This window comes from Camelus bactrianus, chromosome 1 (genome assembly GCF_048773025.1).
Source record: "Camelus bactrianus isolate YW-2024 breed Bactrian camel chromosome 1, ASM4877302v1, whole genome shotgun sequence".
NCBI lineage: Eukaryota > Metazoa > Chordata > Mammalia > Artiodactyla > Camelidae > Camelus > Camelus bactrianus.
In genome coordinates this window covers 102,689,494-102,711,534 of record NC_133539.1, presented here as the reverse complement: position 1 = coordinate 102,711,534, position 22,041 = coordinate 102,689,494, and the positions used below count along the sequence as shown (strand labels likewise).

Below are 22,041 nucleotides of genomic sequence, written 5' to 3'. Positions count from 1 at the left end.
CCCAAGACTTGCTCGTTGCTGTGGGGAAGCCCTCCTCCACATCTGGTGACCAGAAATGTCGGAAGTGAAGTGGGCTGAGTGACTCACAGTAAAGGAGACTCACAGGGAAGAAACACAGAAGGGAAGAATTTGGCTTTTCCCCACTCAGGAAGGAAAAATCTGGGTTCTTCCTCTAGAGTCGGGTAACGCTCAAATCCTGACTGTGCATTTTCAAATCATGATAAGGCAAGACGACAGCCAAACAAGGGGCCCAGTGTGTGCCAAGGACGTGCAGAAGTCTAGTGCAAGAGCCTGCTTCAGACAAAAGTAGAAGTTCCAGTTTCTACTTTACATTCACTTTTTGAGAAAATAAGTTGTATTCTAAGTGGGATGTCCCAACACCCAAAGAAAAGAAATTTACAGATGAGGGAGGGTAGAGGGGTGGAGGGTGGGCAGTGGCAACCCCTAGAGTCTTGCCTGAGCTCTTTCTGATGAGCTTCGTATACTACAACTTCTAATAATTGCCTTATTTAAATCTTGTTTCAACTTTATAATTCACATGTCAATGTCTCCGTTTTGCAGACGAAGAAACTGAGTACTCAGAGAGATTAAGTTGCTTGCTTTAAAGTCACACCACTCCTACTTAGCAGGACTGGGATTCTAACCTTGAGTGGATGACATGTTTTTTCCTACACATGTCCCATATAGGAAATAGAATTATGTCAAAAATAACATTATCTGAGGATTGATATTGACAATTTCAATTAGTGTTTATCCCTTATTGTAAAATTTTTCATGTACAAGATGAGGAGCTGATCAGATCATGAAGTCTTATCTGTGATAAAATGGAAAGATTTGATGTTATTGGTTGAGAAAAAGCTGAAGTTACCTCTGGAAGTCCATGAACTGAAATTAGTTTGCAGATAGGTTTTGTTTTGCCTGTTGATGGAACAGGTAAACATCTGATATTTAAGATTTTTTTTTGAGCTAACATTAAAAGAAACTAACAGGAAACCTTATATGAAAATCTGAACAATCAGCAGATCTGGCAATCGAGTCTGCACTCCTGAAAGGTAACAAACAGTTGGTTCTGAGTACCAGCTGTTCACTTTAGATGTTGTCTATAATTTTCCACTTTGCCATAGTCCCCACCAATCCCTAATATCTCCCTGACACTGAAGCCATATATTGATTGCTTTTACTTCACTCCCCCCACCCCCTCAAATCTGGCAGCTTCCATTTATTTGCCCTGTCTCCCCTGTCCTTGTAGGCACTTTTAGGTGGGTTTCCTGATACACAAAGCAGTAGAAGCTAAAAGAAAGAGACCTGCATTCAAGGATCTCCCATGCCATTAATCAGTTCTGTAATCTCAGGCTAGTCCATTAACCACTGTGAGCCTCATATTCCTCATCTATTATGTGGGAATGATAAATGGTTTGGGAAAGATTAAATAAAACAGCCCATGAGACTATGCTCAGTAAATGTTAACAGACTCTAAGACATTCTTGAAAAATAGTTCTTAAAGAAACTTTGCCCCACCAACAATCCACCACTGACAGTGTATCTGCAGCCTCTCATATCCATTCAACAGCTAACCTTTTTAATCACCTATGCCCTTTTCTAGACCATTCTCACCTTTCATTCTTCTTTTAGTCAAGTGGTTTTTTAATTATACTTCAGACCATTTCCAATATTACTGTAATTACATAGCAACATCTTTTCATAATATGAAACACAACAATTGAGCTAAACATACAAAGGCTCCTGCCTCTCCAACACCCCCTCACATAGCTGCTCACGGCCCCTGCTACTCACTGGGAAATGAAGCCCCACATTCTCTGACATGTGGGTACCATTGTGGGTCTTTCCATCATCACTCCTGTTTCAAGGGCTTACAATTGTTAATCGTATTATTGTAATTGTACAATTGAGACACCATTGTCCATCATGTCTGAATAACTTTTTTCTTGACTTTGAGTCGGCCATAGTATGTACCTGGAAGGGGCAATGGGAAGTGGAACTTGGAGTCCCGATATTGGCAAGTACACGGTAACCCTTGCGCTGGATGCAGATTTTCAGAATCCCTGACTTAACCTCAAACAAGGGGGAAAACGGCCCATGGAGGTCCTTACAGAAATATTGATCTGCATTTTGACCAGAGCATCTAATCCAAATAAAATTACTCTTTGCATGAGTGAGAAGGGCTGAGACAAAACTTTCTCTGTAGAACTTATCTACCTGGACCAAGTGTCGGAAGGGCTTCTCACATCCTGGGGTCCAGATTAACCAGGGTGTGTCTGTCCCGTGGATGGACATGGCAGTCAGGAAGTGGGTGTTCAGAGGTTGTGCTGGGCAGGCACTGGGGCAAAGAGACAGGGAAGGAAGTCTGTACGGATCTGCAACCCATTGCTACCCTTTAACCAGACATCTGTCTCATCCTGTGGTTGAATTCACTGGTGTCCTTTTTGTTGTACTGGTTGGATCCTAGCTCAGAGCCTTGTTGCATTTAACAGCACGAACAAGAGCTCTTACTGGGGAGGTGGGGAGGCCATGGCTCACTAGCACTGCCTCCATGTGTTCCTTTCTCTTGGGAGTTCATTTCCCAAGTTTGAGATGTGGCCAAGAGGTTACCTGGTCTTCTGAAGAGCAAAGCTCAAGGACGCGTAGCAGGGTCTTGGCAACGCAGGACCTGCTGCCTTGGAACAGATGCTGCCGGTTAAGAACAGATTTCTAAGTGTTTCAGGGTGCTCGAGCACAGCTGAACTATTTCAGTTCTCGTGGTCGGTCTGTTCCATGCTTTGAGAGCGGCTTCCGTGGTGCAGTGAGGATACAGAACATAGGGCTGTTGAATGAGGCATCCCAGGGGCTTTGAGTAGGTGGAGCTGTTTTGGGAGCTTGCTCTGGGAATTCCGACCCAATCATTCCAGACACTGCGTGTGTCCTAAGCTCTTTACCTTTCCTGCTGGAGGGCGAGAAACACCAGAGCACAGGCTGTTGGAAAAACCCTGGGGCTACCTACCATTGCCACTTTGTGATTTCAGTCAAGTCGCTTTATCTCTCTGAACCTCAGTTTCCTCATTTCTCAGGCAGGGATCAGTCTATCACATGAGATGATGGGTGAGCAAGGCATATATGCTGTATCACAGCACGCCTGATGCTTGGCATACAGGAGGTGCTCAAGAAATGCCAGTTCTCTTTCCCTTTTCTGATGCCCACGTGTTTGCTGTCCTAGCAGAAAGTGGGCTGAAGGCATGGGAAGAGTGCTTAATATTTCATCTGTTATCCATCATTTTCTTCCTCTGTTCTAGAGCATGACAGTTCTTTCCTGTCATGGGGGTAAAGAAGCCCTAAGAAGATTAAATCAGCACTTACATTTCAGCTTGGTTCAAAGCTAAGCCCCGTAAGAAATCTTTATTTTGCAGAGAAGCTGCAGCCTGTAGCAGGGGCTCACGCCGGAGCCGTGAGCCCGCACGCTGGCCGGGCCGCTGGGGCTGCTTGCCTTAGTGCTCTGGCTCTCAGAGAAGCAAGCATCGGGCTTGTTAAACGGCTTGCGGGGTGGGACCTGGACATCTGCATTTCTCACAACCCCCAAATGCTGCTGCCGCCCCTGGTCTGGAGACCACACTTGGAGAAACGCAGCCTAGTGGGAGGAGACATCAGGCAGTTGGGATTCTGGGCTCTGGGCCCATCCTGGCTTTGCGAGGCTGCATGACCTTAGGCAAGTCTCTTAAGCCTTAGAAGACACAGCTTCCTCTTTGTCCGACAAAGGGCAACAAGTATAATTTGGAAAAAGTGTAATTTAGAGTGGAGCCACCTGATCTTTTTTCTGTAGTGGATGTCCCTCCTCCCAGGCCCCGCTAGACTGACCGGGGACTGAGGGCACCAATATCTTGGCACATCTGTAACCCATTTAGAATGTTCGGCTGGGAAAGTCAGACCAAGTGGTTAAGAGCGTGTGCTTTCAAGGCCTGGAAATCTTGTGGGGAGTCCTCCCTCTGTCTATTGCGTGGTCTTGCAGCTGTTCACCTAGGGCCGAGCAGAGTTGGGTCAGCTGTGAAATGGGCACGGTGCTTGTACCTGTATCATAGGAGGTGAATAGCAAACAAAGCAGGGCAGGTGGAGTGCTTGGCATGCGAAGTAGCTTGTATACAGTGAATGCTAATAAATGCTAGATACTATTTCTTATTACTAGCTGTTATTATTTCCATTTCTAAAATCCTGCGATTCACTCTTGTGCCTATTCCCTACCTTATTGGAAGAAGGAGATAAACCTCCAGTGTTTCAAAATGTAAAAACTTTTTTACTTCCTAAATTTTTTTACTTTGGAAGGAGCATTGATCTAAAAGAATGCTCCTCAAACTTGAATATGCAACCAAATCACCTGAGGATCTTATTAAAATGCAGATTCAGAGTCAGCAGGTTTGGGGAGGGGCCTGAGATTCTGCATTTCCAAAGGGCTCTCAGGCGATGCCCATGCTCCTGGTCCAGCTCCTGGTCCATGGAGCTATGCTTTGAGTGGTGAGGCCCCTCAGCAGCCGCTCTTGAACTTGGTTGCATATTGGAATCATTTGGAGATTTTTAACAACCGCAGACCACACCCCGAACCAATGAAATCCCAATGCAAACATCAGTCATGGTTGAAACTCTACAGCTGATCCCAGGGTGTGGTTCCGACAGTGCTGGTTCTCAAAGTTCACTGTGTATCGAAGGGTTTTAAAAAACAATGGTGCTTGGGTTCCACTCAGAGTTTCCAATCTGGTCGAGGGTGAGGTCTGAGCATTAAGGTTTTCAAAAGCTCCCAGGTATTTTAATGAGCAGTAAAGTTTGAGGACCTCTCTCTAAAGTCCAAAGCACTCTTTAGTGAGGCAAAAGAAGTCGGATTGATGCATATTCCAGGAGCTTGAAGTAATTAATTTCCCTACAACGGGGCCCGCTTTCCCTAGGAGACTGGCACTGAAATATGGCCAAAATAAGAACATTTTTACTCTTACTTTAATGGCGAAAACCTGTTTAACATCTGCATTCAGGAAGCTGTGTTGTACAGTAGCTCAGAAACAGGCCCAAGAGGGAGCACTCAGCCCCTAACCCTCTCCATCACGGCCTTCAGGGCGACCTTGGAAAATCTTTCAGTGCTTGTATTTCCACATTTTCTCATTTGCGAAACTTGGCTAATCCTACAAAGTGACCACAGGACTGGTGTATGGTCAGCTGTGGCTTCAAAAACACGCCTTCGTGTCTCTCAAATTGTTCTGACTTGCTGACTAAATCTGGACATCTATGCAAAATGCATATTTTGGGAGTCTTGAAAATCTGTCACATTTAAACTATAGGTGTCTCTCTCTCTCCTTTAAGGGTACGAATTCCTTCCTGTTCTATTCACGCAAAGTTTAGACTTAACGCAACCTGGAGATTCAGAGAAATCAACAAGAGAGCAGAAATGGTTTCTGAAGAGCCGTGGTGAGGAGACAGACAGGCCCTGCGGGGTCAGTCTTGTCCTTGACCCCTCGGTGGGAACGTCCCACAACTTTCCAGCGGCCCGCTCGGTCCCCCCGCCCAGGCTTCTCTGGATGATGGCCGTGCCCGGCTTTATGAAACAGGCTCCTGCATCTTCGTTTCCCTAGCACTTGGCACACTGCCTGGAACACAGCAGGGCTTAAGTGGTGCTGGTCCAACGAAGGGACGCAGTGGCAGAAAGAAGTCAAGTCAGGCAGCGTGGCAGAGCTGAAGGGTCCCAGAAGACAAAAAGGAAATGATATTGAAGAGAAAAGATATTCATGCTAGCAAATATTGAAGGGAATGAACTAAAGGGCTGAAAAAGCCCAATAAAGGAGATGCAGGAAAGGTGAGGGGGGCCTGAGTGAGGTTTGCGTGGGGACAGGGCCCCTGAAACAGCCAGAGGAAAGGGGGGAAACGACCAGAGAGATAGAACAGAGGTGACCAACACGGACTGAGGGCAGCGAAGACAGAGGACGGGAGCAGGGCGGGGAGGAAGGAGGCACGGAGGCAGGGAGCGCGGCCCTAGGGACACAGCTTCCCTCGGGCCAGGACGGTTGGTCCCCTCGCTGAGGATGGAAGGAGGGACTTGGCCTGATGAGGCAGAAGTGGGGGGAAGGGTCAAACTGGTGTGAGTGAAGTGGGTCACTATCAGGGTGGACCATGTTTTCTGGAACTGGAGATTTTCAAACTGCATAATCCTCTTTGTTCTCAGGGATCTTCTGTGAGACAGCACAGTCCCTCCCACCTCACAAATCCACCTCAGTTAAGCCCCAGACTTCCACGGCTAACACCACAGACGGCTCCTTGGCAGCCTCCCTGGCAACTGCCGGCCCTTTCCAGCCACCACATCCTGCCCCTCCCATCACAGAGCCCCCACTGGGTCTCTGGGCACCTCCCCTCCTGACTTCCAGGCTCTTCCGTCCACTGTGACACATGAACTCTTAAGCCACCTTCCTGTCCCCACGGACCCCCGTTCTTCCAGAGCCATGGGCTGCCTATCCGCGGCCTTTGTGCAGATTGGACACGGGCAGATGAGTTAGAGAAAGTGCAGGGAGCATAAAACAAGACCTGAGTCACAGAGCCAGAGACTCTGCGAAGACGCTGTGTGTGTGTGTGTGTGTGTGTGTGCGTGTGCGTGTGTGTGTGTGTGTGTGCACGTGCGCCCAGGAGCGTTGGGGGAAAGCTGCTCATTGAAAGTGATGTTTGAACTGAGTTTTCAAAGATAAGCAGATGTTTCCCCGCTGCAGGTGGCTTTTTGGTGGGGAAGGTGGGATGAGGGGAGAGAACTGCCGTGGAGCAGGAACAGCAGGTGCAAGGAAGCAGAGGTGGGAAACAGGACAACAGCCAAGGCTGCCGGAGAGTTTGTGCGAATGGCCGTTAAGAGGGGACCCAGTGGTGGGGATGAGGTTAGAGCAGGTGGGAAAGGCCAGGTAGTGAAGGAACTTGAAGGCCAGGCTCAGAGCCAGACGTCACCTTATAGGAAATAGGGAGTGTCCGGTTTGAGGCAGGGATGAAACATGGAATTTGCATTTGAGGATGGTTACTTTGGAATGGTATCACTATTTGTTTTTTATATATGAGCAAACTCAGCCTCAAAGGGGTATTTATAAATGATGTGTTCCACGTCACATCTTTCAGGTCATGGCAGAGCCAGAACCTGACTTCATTTTGTTGCGCTAAACCTGGTGAGATTTTCCCTTGTAGAGCTTGCTAGGCCCAGCAAGGGCTCAAAAGCCAAAAATTGCTAGATTCAGACCTGTTCAGATAAGGCCCCTTGGGCCCCTAAAGACGTGATTAAAAAAAAATCTAGTTCCTTCATTTCTCAACAGAAAGACTTTATTCATACCAGGTTAGTCTTTAGAAAGCTAAACCAAAATGCTCCGCTGGGTATGTACTGGCACTGATTTCCAGAAAATATTTATATTGTCAGCTAGAAGAGGGAAACTGGGGGAAAGAGGACTCAGTGAGGTCTTAGATCTCTGTGGGGAGACAGCAACTACAGTCAGTTCTCAGTGGCCACTGGAATGATGTACCCAATGGTTTTGGTTTGTGACTTAAACATAACTTCGTACGAGGTCTGCTTATGATAACAAAATGAAATTTCTTCAGTGTTTTTCTCCTTTTCCTGTTTCCTGTACACAGGTGAGATTTCTACCAAACAGCCTCAGGGAAGAGAGAGATGAGAAAGAGCCTTGAAAATCCAATTTCTGGGGTTAATCTTCTGAATCACTGGTGGCCGAGCCTTCCAGGAAACACCCACTCTAACGGCTGTGTCTGGGAAGTGCCTTTGTTTAACTCGAGAAGCGAGAAACATACGAGTTAACAGGGGACTGCATCCTGTGTCTGAGGTGTGAAACATAGAGAGGAACCCAAAGTCTCTCAATCACCTGGAGTTTTATAAGAGAGGCACTTTGGGGTAAGTGGGAATGTTTATACCTTGTTTACACTTGACTTCATCTTGGTGGCATTCAGGCCTTGGTCAAGAACTTGGCTGCAAGTTGACAGACTTGATAAAAGTCCAGCCAAGGCTGGTTCATAAATGAGACATCCAAGGTTTATCTTCAGAGTAGCCAATAAAATGCTATTATCACCGCTGATAAGGTTGAGTCTCTGAGATTTCTCTCAATAAAGATAATGCAAATAATAATGACTTCCCAGAATGTTTCCTCAGACATTCTAAATCTATCTCTTATCAGCAATTTTTTAAAAAGGCTGGTTTAACATCTTCCCTTCCTTCTAAAGTATTCCTATTAAAATTTAAGTCCAGTGACATTAAATGCCTCAGTTTTAAACACAGATCTTTCCAAAGATTGATTGTTTACAAGACCAGATGAAGAGGATTCCCACCCTTAGGTCACAGCTCCTCTATACACACACACACAGACACACATACACAGACACACACACAGACACACCCACACACACTGGCAATCTAACTCCTCCTGCTGGGTGCCACTTGGCTCTGCTTATACCTTTATTCCTCAGGGTCAACCAGTTGATTTGGGTCTATGAAGAACAACTTTGGAGAATAATTTATATTTTGATATCTGATCCTGGACCAGATGTCAAAATGATAATTTTTGGGATTAAGAAAAAGATTCCCTTTCCCTTTGCTCAGAAGGTGACAAGACAAAGTTACAGCTTTTATATCCATATCTGTGTGCTTAACAATCCTAATGCCGATGTTGTGGGCCATGTGGGTAGACTGGGAAAGGAAGAGTTGGGGCCAATTTTTTAAAACATCTCCACTTGCCAGTAAGCTCCATGAAGGCTGGGACAGCCTTCTCGCTGATGAATCACCAGGGTCTAGCACACGTATAGGTACCTGGTACAAGCTTGGTAAGTGTCTCTTCAAAGAATTACATAAAACCTGGCCCAGGACATAAGCATCTTCTACCTGGGATGCTGCCAACGCCTATCTCCCTGCTTGCCCTCTTGTCTCTCAACCCAGTGCCCACACTGTAGCCAGAGTGAAGGTTCTAAAAAATATGTAAGTACTATGGTCGTGGAAGCTGGGGAACTTGGCGCCTGCTCGGTCTGGTCTCTGCTTCCCCACAGCCTTGCCTTTCCCTGCTCCGGGCCTTTCTCAAACATGTTTTTTTTCCTTTCTTCTTCCTTCTCTTTCCTCCTGGCCTGAAAACATGCTGTTTTCTTCCCCTGGTCATGTCTCTGCCTCCTTCAGGTCTCAGCAGAAATCTTCTTCCCCCAGGTGACCCTCTGCTCTCCGTCCAAAGTTGTATCGACCTGTTTTCCCCTCTCCATCTACTTCTATAACACTTTTGGGGTCAGAGTTTGTTCTTTCTAGTAGAGGGTAGCTGGGACAGGCTCCTTAGAGCAGATTCAGCACAACTTTTCCCAGCTCTGTATTCAGATACCTCACATTGGTAGACTGACATCAGCCTCAGTGGAAATAGTTACATCATGGAAATTGGCATATGCTATAATGTAGTTTTTTACTTTTTCTCCAGAAAGCTGGTTGTTAAACATTTATTCGCACACCATTGGTTAGTCCCACAAGAGCTGAAGTTATCCTGGTCCCTCCCACCGAGGCTGGTTCATAATAGGGTTCTTTAAAATTTTATGGAATTAAATAAGCATAAACTGAGAGTTTCAGGGTCACCATATTGAATTGTGCTCTATCTATCTATCTTCATATAAATATGTGATCTTTCATTTTGATAATAACCTTATGAACTTAGTATTGTATCTCTTGTATTTCAAATGAGGAGGGTTAGGCTCAGCAAAGTCAGTGACTTCCCCTAACGTCAGAGAGTGAATGAGTTGAAGATCCCTTGAGTGTGCGCCTTGGGGCTCTGCTCCAGCCTCCTGCCTGCAACTCTTGGCTGACTGCACCCACGCTGTCTCCAGCCTGGCCAAGGTACTGAAGATGGACTGCAGCCTGACTGTTCCCACACAGACTGGTCTCTCTGGATTCACTTGCCTGGTCCCCAGTCTCACACTGACAGTGGGTTGACTGCCCACTCTCTGTCTGGGTCAAGGTCTCCAGATGGCTTTCTGGATGAGCCCTACCTTTGGGGATCTACATGTGGCCCAGTGGACAGAGGACATGGCACAACAGATGAGGTCTGGGAAGCCTCCAGAGCTCCAGGCCTGCAACTGATCAGTAAGCATCTCTTCCCAGTTTGCCCTGAACTTCCCCAATGTTAGCACTGAAAGTCCCATGTCCTGGGAATCCCCTACAGTCCCAGGTAATCTGGATGGCTAGTCACCCTACTCAGAGCACAGAGCAGTCTGAAGCCATCAGAGGAAGGGACATCCCAAAGGGGCTCTGACAGCACAGCCTCCACTTAGCCACTCCCTCGGTCCACCTTCACACTGCCTGTGACTCCGCGTGTCTGCGTCCCTACCTACATGAGTGGCCAGGACCAAGAATAAGCCATTTAATTTCTCTGTCTCTGTTGCTACATCTATAACACGGAAATAATGAGGACCAGGTACATAATTTGTGAGGCTCAGTGTGAAATGAAAATGTGGGGTCCCTTGTTCAAAAACTATTAAGAATTTCAAGATGGTGACTGCAGACCCAGGGCCCTTCTAGGGGGTGGGCCTCTCTGTGACTCCACTGGTCTCAAGCCCATGAAGCTGGACCTGGAGATGGATAACACCTCTCATCCAGAGTTGTGGGGCCCAAAGCATCAACAGCACTGAGCATGGTGCCTTGCCAGGGAATGTTCAGAGGGTGGGGTGACTGTTGCTGAGGTCTGGCCTGGCTTCCCCGGCTTGCTCAACCTCTTTTGGAACAGGTTCCTGAATTCTTACCTTGACAGTAATGTGAATTGGGTGATCTTTTGTAAGTCACTTCAGCTTTTCTAGGCTCAGATTTTTCCCTCTATAAAACATGGGGATTGCAGGAAATCTCTAAAGAGCTTACCAGCTTTAAATCTGTTTTGGCCAACTCCATGACATTTATACATCCGAGCAAGGTCTTAATGTTCTTTTGAAAGCAGTTTCTCCCTCCCTGGGTTTGCTGAGATTCTATTTGGCCTTCAAGCTCCGTTCATATCAAAGAGTCTCTCTTTCCAACCTTGAATACATAAATCAAGGGTTTTTAGATTATTCCTAAAGTTCCTCTAATTCAAAGGTCAACCCATTTTACACGTGAGCAGTCTGAGGCTTGAGTTGGCTGGCTGCCTCGCCTGGGGCCATGTAACAAGATGGAGGAGGGCAGGGATCAGCCCTGCTCCTCCACAGTACTATACGACTTCTTTCCTGGCTAAGGAAACACCAGAGGACATCTTTATAATCATACTTTGCCATTATTCTTTCCTGAAAAATTTCTCATAAAAACAAAGAAGTAGAAAAACAAAACAAAACAAAACAAAACAAAACAAAACAAAACAAAAGGAACTTCATTTAGGCTGGTTAGATGATTTTTTTTTCCGAGTATTTTTGTTCCTGTTTTCTCAAGCCTAGTCCACCTGACCCAGGCTTGCTTTCAGAATTTCTCTAATAGTTTCTACTTAGTAAGGACAAGGGTTTCCCCACTCCCCATCTGAGGGTAGGATTCCCAGACCCTTTCTTCTCACGTTTCTGCACTCTGGGGCGAACAAACAGATGTTTCTCTAAAAGCACATCTTCTTAACCTTTTTTTCCCCTCTATCTCAACTGGTCTTTGGGGGATATCTAATCCCCCCCTTAAGAGAAAAGGTTGAAATGAAAGAAGGAATGTTCTCAGCCATGCCCTGGGTCTGGTCTGAGTGAATTCCCACTAGATCTCTCCATGGGGCATCTGGTCATGTGCCTGGTGGTTGGAAAGTTTTGCTCTTCCCAGGGGTGAGAGTTAGAGAATAAAAAAATGTCTCTGTTCCTGGAAATACTGTTACTCCCTAACATTGTGCCCACCCTCCTTCGTGCCAGTCCTCTCACTGAGGGATCCTTGGCTGGACCATGGGCTCCAGCTCACTTTTTTAACTGATATATTTTTCAATTTAAGGTTGTGCTTTTCACATGAACTGGCTCAGGGCCAAACAAAACACGTATTGTTTCAGTGGGAGTGAAGACTGTAATTTTAGGCTCTTTGTTTCACCTGCCCTTCTTCTGCTGCAGTGGTGCTGAGCTGACAGATGCCACAGGGTCAGCCGAAAAGGGTTTTTTGTGCCACCCTCAGCATTCACTGAGATTTAGGGCAATATGCCATTTTCTTCATTTTCAAACAGCTTAGAAAGGAAGCCCAAAGGCTCACATTCCAAGGAACTCTAATTTGCCAACCAGTGCGGATCAGCCCGCGAATAAGGTTGTAAACTAAGAACAGTTTCCACTGGGCACTCTCTTCCTTTTCCATAGGGCTGGGTAATAATCTCCTTTCTAGGAGAAAGCCACATACAGCTGGAGCTGCTCTGAATTTTCAACTGGTATCAGGCCAACGTGAGGGCTGAGAAGCTTGGAGTGAAATGCGGGGGTGGTGTGGCCTTTACAAAACAAACCCAGAAAGTCTTGCACTTTTTTTTTTTTTTAAATGATCCCAGTTTAGAATCTAGGTTTGCACCAATTTCAGAAATGGATATTTCCTGCTTCCTGCTCCCATCCTGACACCAGGGATGCTTTCTAGTTGTAGAGATTGTAGAGTTGTGGAGTTATGGTTGTTTAGGTAGATGGAGCATCCCCTAGGGGACTGAAAAAACGAAGGTGCGAACCCTGTGTGTGCAGAGAGGGCAGCCCTGAGAACTGGTGTATCCACAAGGACCTGTGTCTCCCAGGCTCACGAGACTGTGTAAACACTACTAAGTGCAGGCGGTCATAATTTTCATGAATACAAAGTCAGAAGAAAAATTGAAGTTCTGGAAAACTATTCTCGTCCTCACATCCTCCAGGGATGCTTGAATGTCCTCAAGTCGGGCTGGATTGTTTATTTGGGAGGACGTCAGATGTCCTTAGCCTCCTCATATTAGAGATCAGAAAATGGGCACCCAGAAAGGTTGAGTTGCCCGAGGTTGTAAAAGCGCTCTGTGTAAACAAGATGATTTCCAGAGAACTTTCCCCACCTAGTACAGCCAAGACTAAAACTGGCTTCTTAAGTGCCCCACGCAGTTAGTGGGAGATGGCGGTCCTTTCTTTAAAAGTGAGTTTGCTGTGCACTCACTGGCCCTTGGTCAACTGCCTTGTTTCTAGTGGCCAGGGTTCTTACTCGCCCGACACCTCTCTCCTGTAGGAGGGTTTATACTTTAGCAATAAAGGGAAGGATGTCTCAGTGAGCAGAAAAGATAGTGAAACACTTTTAATAGCCAGAAACCAAAATAAATATGCCTTGATAGTTCAGATTTCAACCTTTTGGGTCTCCCTAGGGAAGAACTTACACGGCTGGTGAAGTGGAAAGACAGATTATTTTGATATGGGATCATAAATATTCTACATTAATAAATTAATGTACCTACTTTCCCTAGGTTATGACCTTCTCTTACAGTTAGCTGGGAAATTTAATGGAACAAAACTATTTAAATACCATGCACTCTCATACATTTGTATAGGACTTAACAGTTTAATGAGAATATGATGTTTCATCTACTCTAAATGTCTGTTTTGTGAGGTATGTGTTCCCATTTTCACAGATAAAGAAATTGAAAGCATGGGAAAGAATGACTTGCTCAAGGGCATACGATTAAATGGCAGATGTGAGACTTGACCTAGGGTCTTTTTATTCCAGCTCAAAATTGTCTTTCCATCTTAAAATAATGCAATTTTTCTAGGTTATGAGAAATTCTTCTCTTGGATCCGGGGAAAAGCAGCCTTCACTCCCAGGCAGGTTGGATGCTCCTACACCTTTTACCTTGTAGAACTAACAACAGGGGGATTAGGACAAGTGAAGTTGTATTAGAAGCAGGTATGTCGTGTCTTATTACATGAAATAAAAATATTGGGAAAATGCCTCTTTTAATTATGTTGACAATGGTGGGGAGAGGAGCTATGTTCTGAATGTTCTTTTGTTTTGCCTATTGCTCTGGCTTTGCTCCCCTGTGGCCTGAATACCAACACTAAACATTATGAGACTCGAGTGAGGGCAGCCAGTCCATAGTTCAGTTTCTCTGAGATCCTCCTAAGTTCAGTCTTAGAAAATATATTTCAGTTTCCTACCCAATGGGGAAAAGTTAAATGCATTAGTCCTATTGAGGGATGAGACACATTTTATTTGTCTACCAGAAGGTGAAAAAAGCATTAAGCTCCAATCCTCCTGGAGGAACAAAATCTGAATGCTGACAATTTGGTCTGTTAAATCTTTTTCAAGTTATAGAGAATCAACCCCTCTACCCCAGAAAAATACTCAGTTGCCCTCTTTCAGTGCCAGAGGATGTGGTGCAACCTACTTCTGTCATTTGCTGAACAAGGACTGATGGGTAGGTGTGTGGGTTAGGGGCAGTGCTGGATGGTTGAAACTGTATTGCAACAAGGCTCAATCCAACAGAAAGTCAAAGGAGCAGGAATAAACTTTGGAGGAAAAACAGAAATGGTTGCCAAAAAGTTGACCCTCAGTTGTAATGTCACAAAAGCACCTCTACAAAAGGTCTGGCTTTGATGTTTTCAGAAGCATGGGTATTTGTCTGGGAAAAGACTGTTCTCAAAGCTTTACTCCAACCTCCATCTGACTACCTCTGAACTTGTCCCAAAGGAGAGAAGCAGGTTAGCTGCTTGATGTCACACAAAGGCAGTACACATGGCCTTTCCAAGTTGGACACTGGGTGGTCAAGAGGCCAGAAGATGAGGGGGGACCCAGTGAAGTCATCTGTTCCATCATCCTGCCTTTCTGTCTAGTAGATGAAGACCTACCTTGCTTTCACAGCTGATAGAGAAGTAATATTCTATACCCTCCTCTGGCAACTCATTCCTTGGGTAGCAATCTCAGCTTCCTAGAAGATCTTCTAACTTTTAAAAGGGTCTCTCATATTGCACATGCCTTCAGTGCAGCTGGCTACTATTTTCTGATATTATTATTATTATTTGGGGACTAATGTTATCCCCCTCACACCTCTGACCATTGCTCAGCCCAAGATGGCATCTCATGCTTGTGACAACACCTGTCTTATGTTGCTGATTCAAAGAATTCCCCAGTCAATCTTCCATCCCAGAGGACAAGCTTTTCTTAAGATTACACCTCTTCTGACAACCTAAGGACTGAGAGAAAATATTTGCAAATGATGCAACTGACAAAGGCTTAACTTCCAGAATATACAAATAGCTCATAAAACTCAATAATAAAAAAACCAAACAATTGAATCAAAAAATGGGCAGACCTAAACAGACATTTCTCCAATGAAGACATACAGATGGCCAACAGGCAAATGAAAAGATGCTCAATATCACTAACTATCAGAGAAATGCAAATCAAAACTACCATGAGGTATCACCTCACACTAGTCAGAATGGCCATCATTAAAAAGTCCACAAATGATAAATGCTGGAGAGGATGTGGAGAAAAGGGAACCCTCCTACACTGTTGGTGGGAATGTAGTTTGGTGTAGCCATTATGGAAAATAGTATGGAGATTCCTTAAAAAACTAAAAAAGAGTTACCATATGATCCAACAATCCCACTCCTGGGCATGTATTTAGAGAAAACTCCAATTTGAAAAGATATATGCACCTCAATGTTCAAAGCAGCACTATTTACAATAGCCAAGATATGGAAGCAACCTAACTGTCCATCAACAGATGAATGGATAAAGATGTGGTACATATATCCAATGGAATATTACTCAGCCGTAAAAAAGGAATGAAATAATGCCATTTGCAGCAACATGGATGGACCTAGAGATGATCATAGTAAGTGAAGTAAGTCAGACAAAGACAAATATCACATAATATCATTCATATGTGAAATCTTAAAAAATGAGACAAATAAACTTATTTACACAACAAAAAGATTCACAGACATAGAAAACAAACTTATGGTTATCAAAGAGGAAGGAGGGAGGGATAAATTAGAAGTTTGGGATTAGCAGATACAAACAACTATATACAGAATGAATAAACATGGTCCTACTGTATAGCACAGGGAACTATATTCAATAGCTTATAATAACCTATAATGAAAAAGAATATGAAAAGGAGTATGTATATATGTACAAATGAATCACTATGCTGTACACCAGCAACTAACACAACATTGTAAGTCAACTATATATCAATAAAAAAAAGATTACATATCTTCTTTTTTCAAATTTCCTCTTTCAGGTTATTCTCTGGGCAAGAGGTCTAATTCAACTTGTGAGATTTTGATGAAGCTAATAATATTATACAGGAAACAGCACAAAGGCTGAGGAGGTTTTAAAAAAAAAAAAAGAAAAGAAAAAGAAAAAAAAGAAATAATTGATCTTCTACTGTGGACCAGGTAACCCTCACAGCTAATCCTCAGGATGGTCCTTCAAAGTGAGTTTGGCTGTTGCTGGTTGCGTAGTTGAGGAAATGGAACTTCAGTACCACTGTGAATAGAAGAACCACAGTTCAGTGTCTTGCTGATTCTAAGGCCAGACACTCAAGGAGGATGGGGCCCAGTGATGGGAAAGGGGCCCATCCCCAAGGTTAAATCCTGTCCCTGCTTCTTTTTTTTATTTTTTAGTCTGCCTGTAGCCATAGGAACATAGCTCCACAGGTAACAGAGCCAGGGCTCAGCTGCTTAGATCAGCAGAATGATCTAAGCTACAGCCCTGCTCCGTCCTGGAGTCACAATGGCCAGAAGGCAGGCCACTGCTGCCTGTCATAAGATTTCTTCACTTTCTCTTACCAGAATGTCAGTAGTTCTATTTTTTCCCTGAATCCTCCCCAAGTGTTACTACCATTCTACAGATAGAGAAACCCATGTCCTGAGAACAATGAAGGAGTGAAAGTTCATAATCTTTTGACCTCTTGGCTTTCAGGGAACACTTGGGTCTTCCTCATTCTTCCATTCTGGGTCGAGGCCGTGCCGCATGCCTTGCTTCTCCTGGATTGGTCCTGGAAAATGGCCCTGGCTAGGATGCTGGCCTTCAAAGTGGAACTGCCACTCATGGGAAGTGGAAGCACAGAGCGGGGAGGCAGAGAGTGGCAGACTCGGCCTTGATCCCACACGAGCAGAAGCTGTCTCCAGGGAGTGGCCATGCCCGGCCTCGGCATGGAGCTGATCACGCCACGAGACCTGCCTCTGCGAGACTGAGGATGTGGGTGTGCACAGGTAGGGTGGAGAGTGAGTTCAGCAATCCCTCGGGAGCTTCCGCTGTCCTTGTGTCCACCTCCATCACAGGACTTAACTCCCTGAATTATGACTTTCTAAGCTCATCTCCCGACTGGACTATGAGCAAATTAAGAACAAGGTTTATATCTTCTCATTTCCATCCCTAGCAGGAGGCATAGTTTTTAGCACATAGTAACCGTTAAATAAATAAGTATTGGACGAGTGGAAGGAGAAAGCTGGCTGCCTCATGTAGCTCACCTTCCTTACTGCTGAGGTCACACACTGCTCTGTGTCACTGGATGTCAGGGTCCCATGCCCCACCGGCTCGCCTACCTCTCCCCACAGCGGTCTGGCCCTTCTCCCCCTGAACTGTCCCCACTGAGGGCTGGCCCGGGAAGAGAGGGAAGCAGTCCAGCAGACAGAGTCATATGAATAGGCATTATGAGTACGCTTTGGGGGTGGGGAGCGAATGGTTTGAATTATAGTTTTCCCCATTTGGAAGGGGGGGGGCTGTGTGAGTGACACACAGCAGCTGTTTCCACTTAAAATTGATTAGCAAGTATCACTACAAATGAACTCAGAATTTAAAACAAAACTCCATGGAAACGAATCCATCTAAATCATTCTAAATGGGTTGCAGGAAAGAAGTTGCTCCAGCTGAAGCAAAAAGAGCTCCCTTAGTCCTGCTTTTCCCCTACTGGCCAGCCTGTCTGGAGGCTATGGTTCCCCATGTCACAGAGATAAAACGAATTCCGATTTTTTTTTCACTGGCTGCTTGTCCCAAATTTTAACTGGTCCTGAGCAAATTCCCTGGCACTATCTGTAAAGCTGGAAGTAAAATGCCACCTGAGACAGAGGCAGCCAGGCTGGCCTCACTCCGTTTTGGGGCAAGAGCCACACTCTTGTTGATGAACCTCAGAGCAGCCCTTGGGACTCTCAGAATTGGTCTGTTACAGCACTCAACAGTGAGTAGCTGGTAGGCTGGGGGGCTGTGCTGTTTCCATTAGCCCTTCAGCACCTGGGAAGTTAGACATAAAATACTGTTTGGCTTTTGAAATGTCCTTATTAGAGAATTAAGAATCTAATTCACAGAAACAAACAACCTCGAGGTGTGATACTCAAGGAAAGTTCAGAGAGTCCTGTGGTTATTAATGGTCATACAATGGGCAGTCTTAGTAGAAAGCCTGAGAGAGGAGGCGAATCAAATAAAGAAAATCAATTTTTGGGAATAAATTAAATTTAAAATGCATCAGCCGTAAGGCCCCAGCAAAGACAAGTTTATAGTACATTTCTGGTCGTCTAAGTAATGGAAGTCACATTTTATTCCCATTATACGGGGCACATATTACCAAGCTCTGATCTCTCTAAAATTAGATCTCTGCAAAGATATAGTTGGCTCATCCTGACAGGGCTGATGGGTGGTGAGAGCCTCTAGCAGCAACACACTCCATCTGGGAAGATTCTGTTCTGCTCGGCTGTATAAAGCATTCTTTGTGTTTCAAGAGTTGATGTACTGCCGCGTGGCATGACAAAACAAAACCCAGCGGTCCGCTTCTCTTCCCTCTGCTGCTCAGCGCGCAGAGTGCGTACACGGCTGGCCCTAAGCAAACATCCACGTCGCCTCCCCAAGGAGAGCTGAAAGAGGTCACCTAGTCCCTTTGCTACCTAGCTTTGCTTAAAACCATGTGTGAGGATCATGGCACAGGAACCGTAAGACAATAAAGACCCAGGGGGTCGCCTGTCCTTTTGTCGGAGACTTGACAACTCTTAGTTATTGTCTGCACCAGTTTCAGGCTTTCACATTATCTTCTTTAACTGGAAGAATTCCCACCTGGGCAGAGCGAAAATAAACCCAGTGTTTGATGCTTCCCTGGGGTAATGCTCAAGTGCGCATTAATTGCGTGCCGGTAGGGTGAACGTGATCCCACGGCCCCAGCTGGGGAGGGTCCTGGAGAAGGTGAAGCCTGGGTTCTAGACAGAGAGAAGATGCCTCCAAAGGGCAGCCACAGAGGATCTGCGGCTGATGAAAGGAGCCAGGCGGCAGCAAGGGGGAGGCCGTGACATCCAAGTCCCCTTGCCCAAGGCTACGGTCAGAGGATTCTGTGAAATGATCCTCCAACTGACAAAATGGGTTATACTTAGCTGAGGCAGCCTGCACTGAGGGACACTGAGGCTGGAGTTGAAGGGTTTGAAACTAGATTGAGGAGGAAAAGACCCATTGTTGAAACTGCACAGGCAAAGACATTCTTCCACCTTTGAACATCGAAAACCACTCCCCACGCACAAGACCACAGATTCGGCCACATGGACAAAGAGGGTTGCCAGCTTTATTTCATTTTCATGATCGATCCACCCAACATTTATGATGTGCAGTTACTACATGTCAAGGAGCTTGTTAGCCAATGGTGATATGACCATTATTACAACGTAGTGCTTGCCCTCAGACTTGCTCCTATTCTAGTGAGGGAGACAGAAAACAAACCGGCAACTTCAGTTCCTGTGCTCAGTGCTCTGAGCGGGGCTAGATAGGAATCTTTGGGAGCACACAGGACCAGAAGTTATTCCCAAACTCGGCGGCAAGAGGCCCTCTCCCACACTGCAGTGCTTCCCAGAAGAGCTGGCATGCAGCACAGTGCCCAGTAGACAATGCTCCATGCAGTGAATTGCCTTGGAGATGTGTCTTTAAGACTGCACAGACACCGATACCACAATGATATTAATAAAATATTTAGTTGGCCACCTACCAGGCATGTAAATATGAAGTAGTGCAGTCTCAACATTTCATAGAACCCTGGCCATCTCACATGGATGAAAAACAGGACAGTGGGGAGAATCAGCCCTCCTGGGAGTCAACAGGATGCAATGGACACAGCAGAGCAGGAGCAGAGAAGAATGGTACTGACAATATTAACAGCAAATGCATATTAAGACAATTCACTTAAAAACAAAATTCACTTAAAGCAAATTCACCCAAAACAGTTTACAAGTGTTACTGCATTTAATTCTCCCAACAACCCTCCCAGGAAGAAACAATCATTATTTCCATTTCAGAGATGAATAAACTGAGGCTCAGAGAGGTCAGGTAGTGTGCGTGGGCACAGGATCACACAGATACTAAGTGGTGAGCCTAGGAGTCAATCTTAGTTCTGATCCTCAGGTTGGTAGGAGAACTAAAAATGTTAATACTTGCAAAGTGCTAGGAATGGGCTCAAAATGGAGCCAGCACTCGGGTGAGTGTTAACTATTAATACCAACACAGACAAATCTCTCCTGCGGCACTCTTCCAAGAGAAAGAGAAATGATCTCCCCTCAACTAACCAACCTAATGCAGACCCCTCCGTGATTAAAGACATGAATTACCTGCCTCTGAAGGAGAAAAGAAATGAGGTAGGAGTTGCTAGCTCCTCTGGACAGCCAGGTATCTGGTTCTGGTGAAGTCAGAACATGATGCGCTTTGCCGGCTCCGAGGAGGAGATGCTCCCAGCTCACGGAGATCTCAGCATGGCTCTCCCGGAGCGCAAGGCTAGCCAACTCCTGCCTCAGTTGCCCCTTCCTTTTCTCTCAGACTGGATGTCTCAGTGTTACTGAGATTAAAAGACATTCTTTAGTCAAAATCCTCCTGATTCCCATGCCTGCAGGAGGGTGCGAGGTCTTTTGTGGGTGGGGACAGATGGGATTTGTTGAACCACATTTGACACCTTCCAAGACTTAGACACCCTGGGCAGTGAAGAAAGCAGACATCTATTACCTTTCTTGTAAAGAAAGCGGTGTCTACAAAGTTCGTTATTTCTAGAGATTTGACATGTTCTGTGTTTCATTTCTTCCTTCTCTCTCCATCCAATCTCTTTATAGGTTTTGACACTCAATGCGATTTCTGGAAGATTGTTACAACCACCAGCTGTGGGGCTGGATATTGATATAGTCACCTTTTTATTTTTACTTTTTAAAAAATAATCTACTTTCAAAAACTCTATTTCAGGTTGTTTCACCATATGACCAGTAAATGCTCCTAAATGCACTTTGCCCTTCTTTCAACAAACCAGGACTGGGATATTTCAAAGGGAAGATGAGAAAAAAATTAAAACTATTGAGAAGAGGCTGTCGCTACTGCAATATTTAAAATAAGAAAGATAAGCAGCATTTTTGTATTATTTCTTTGAGGAACTCAAAGTAACATTCAATTAGCCCTGCGAAGTAAATATGAGAGATATATTATTAGGTGTATTTTTCTTATGACGAAACAAACATGGAGAGGAAAAGTGATTTGCTTGTTCAGAATACTCAGTGCCGTCAAGCAGAACTTGTAACGACACACAGACCTCACAATTAGTCAGTAAATGTCATAGTCAACCGTCCGGAAGCATGCATTGGACCGAAGAAATCAAAACCACCCATCAGTCACAAACGGCTGCTCTTTATGGGGCATGAACTCTGGGCTTGCCAGAATCCTCGCCACTTCTCCCTGACGTGTGGTGGAGTCTCGCTCATCTCTCCTGGTCTTTAGTGAGCCTTTGATACCCATTTCTGTTGCCTGCCTGAGAAGAAGGTATAAACAGTGGACCCAGGTGACCGGATCAACCCAAACAACGTGACAGGGAAGCACAGGGACAGGCGAGGACTCAGCCCATTGCCGTGTTAGGAAAATAGAAACATAAAATAGGAGAGCATTTACCCACCAGCCCCTCCAGGCTTCTACTCTCTGTGCTACCATTTTGCCCTAATGATCTTGTAGATGTTTCTTGCATGATTTTAAATTTCAACTGCAACAGAAATCCTTAGTGGCTTGTCACTCTCACCACTTAGCTTTCCCTCTAGTACATCCATCCTTTAGGAATTTGCGACAGACTGCAAATGTCAGCTTGGGGGAAAGACAAATGATAATAATACACTGGGAGTTGCAGCCTCTGT

At 45.2% G+C, this 22,041-nt stretch overlaps 1 protein-coding gene and 1 long non-coding RNA gene across 2 annotated transcripts in view; one reads left to right on the top strand and one right to left on the bottom strand.

Moving 5' to 3' along the window:
• SLC9A9 (solute carrier family 9 member A9) overlaps positions 1 to 22,041 on the bottom strand; it is a 500,318-nt gene that overhangs the window by 30,802 nt on the left and 447,475 nt on the right. The window lies entirely within an intron of this gene.
• LOC123616089 (uncharacterized) lies at positions 929 to 20,840 on the top strand. The gene is made up of 4 exons (XR_006723942.2): positions 929 to 7,891; positions 13,680 to 13,813; positions 16,158 to 16,314; positions 16,841 to 20,840. It is a non-coding gene; the product is annotated as an uncharacterized LOC123616089 (long non-coding RNA).